General features: G+C 40.2%; 1 protein-coding gene across 1 annotated transcript in view; it reads right to left on the reverse strand.

The window, feature by feature from the left end:
• The window catches only part of LOC101855390 (trichohyalin), a gene marked incomplete at its 3' end in the record, with an annotated part of 13,655 nt that overhangs the window by 4,131 nt on the left and 7,216 nt on the right, over nt 1-2,308 (reverse strand).

Here is a 2,308-nt window from a genome sequence, read left to right on the forward strand (position 1 = left end):
AGAGAGAGAGAGAGAGAGAGAGAGAGAGAGAGGGGGAGGGAGGAAGAAAGAGAGAGATGCCCACAAAACTCGTAAAAAAGGACACAAATCTCGTTCTCGCGGTGTGCAGCCATAATATTAAAGATTTTTTTTCTGTAATCTAAAGACATCCTCGTGTTCTTGTCTCTGGCAAGTGTCTACTTTTCAGACCACATGGCGGTATGCGGGTGGTCTGATGGCCTGACTACTCTACAGATGCCTTGTGAAAAGAATATTCCTTACGACTTTGTAAGAGAGAGAGAGAGAGAGAGAGAGAGAGAGAGACATACAGACAGACAGACAGACAGACAGACAGACAGACAGACAGACAGACAGAAAGAGATCAGGAAGAACGAGAGAGAGAGAGCAAGATAGAAGGATAGAAAGATAGATCGATAGATAGATAAATAGATAGATAGGTAGATAGATAGATAGGAGTAGTAAAGATACCCGCTTTGACTTCCTGAAAGTGAAATTGGTTGCACATCTTACACACACCAACCATCCTAGAGCCAATCTGCTAACCCCGTGCACATTGAATGAAGCAATATAAATACAATGAATAAAAAAAAAACGGCTCTACAGCGTAGATGCAACATTTTTCTCTGCCTTTTTCTCTTGTTTTATTTTGTTTGTTTGCTTTTTAGCAAAAACTACAACACTAAGTGACCCGCCTTCGAAATAGATTATATTATTCATTGCAAAATAATACTCTTCTGTTTATAGGCCTAGAGGACCTTGCCCTCCCTTCGCGGCTGATAACTACAGCTCCCACTTCCGGTTTTATTGTATACTGGTCATTTACATGTCTGATGTTTGTTCCAATTACGGATATATCTCATAATTCAGAGAGAGGGTTTTATTTTCTTTTTCTTGTTATTCATCCCGTACTTTACGCTTTTATTTTGTTAACCTTGCGCCCCCGTCCCGATAATTGCGATTTCATTATACCTTATGTCAGTTAATGTTGTCATAAAAACCTTAACAGGGATGTCATCTTCTTTCTGCAGTTTATGTGATGCTGGGTGACCCCTACGAGTTCGTGGGTCTAATGGACCATCTCCAGATAGTGGGGCTGCTGGACACTGGTGACTACTTCGTGGTGGGAGTGACCAGAGATACGTATGAGCTAGAACAGCCGCAGGAGTTCCTGCAAGGTAATACGTCTCCAGTTAGTTTCGTGAAACATTCCACATACAATATTTAAGATCGTATTGAAAAGGTTTCCATGAGGTGTTTCTTCAGCTCTGAACAGTTCCCAATGACTTCTAGTTCTGAGCTGAAATATACTTTATACCCTCATTGACACGATTTATATCATAAATGGGAGGCGAGCAGTTTTTAAAACACAAACCAGGGCTAACCGTATCTTATAAAGGATATTTCTAGTTTAAAAAAAGAGATGCTAGGTAAATCTTCCTAGCAAGGGTATACCAAACTCACAATCTTTTCGAACACACGAAACAAAGTGTGCAACACAAATTTTTTCCTTGCAAACGCTACAATATGTACGAGCTACTTTCTTTCATGGGCTGGGCTACACATATTATACATTAGCAGAATAACTTAATTGCACTGCAGTTCACACACACACACACACACACACACACACACACACACACACACACACACAATAATCAAACTCATGTCTTTTCCACGATACGTCGGAGCGCCAAACAACCACATCACAGACGCCACTACACCATGTGTGAGAATGATGTAGTTTAATGTGTAATTGTAATCGTTTCAAGTCCCCATCTAAACAATTTAGGCCACTTAGGAGGCTGACTGCTGCAACACTGCCTGCTAGGGACAGGCCCAAATTACCTGAGTAGGGTACAGCATCCCAGGAGACAGAACTCGATGGAATAAATTTCAGTAAGAAAGAATTAAATTTGCGTCTTCTGTGTGCATAGACGAAGAGACTAACGGTTTAAGAGGTGAATTCCAAAGGACCTGCTGCTGCATCCTTAAATTTTAATAATGGAATATGTCTTTCAGGGTCTTATATTTTGGTTTTTATGACATAACTTGTTCTGTCACGAGCTGTCATATTTTCGAGGAGCTAAAAAAATAGAAAATGATTAGACTCGGTGCCGCACAAAAGCAACCCAAAAAAAACAACCAAACCTAACAAACAACAACCCTCCAAACAGCTCAGTTTGATTAAGACGACAAAAGTTTATGTTTAATACATATAGCAACGGCATTAGCAACAACAACAATAACAACAGCAACAATATCAACTACAACAACAGCAACAACATCAACAACAACAGCAGCAGAAGCA

Source organism: Aplysia californica, unplaced genomic scaffold, assembly GCF_000002075.1.
Source record: "Aplysia californica isolate F4 #8 unplaced genomic scaffold, AplCal3.0 scaffold01150, whole genome shotgun sequence".
NCBI classification, from domain to species: Eukaryota; Metazoa; Mollusca; class Gastropoda; order Aplysiida; family Aplysiidae; genus Aplysia; species Aplysia californica.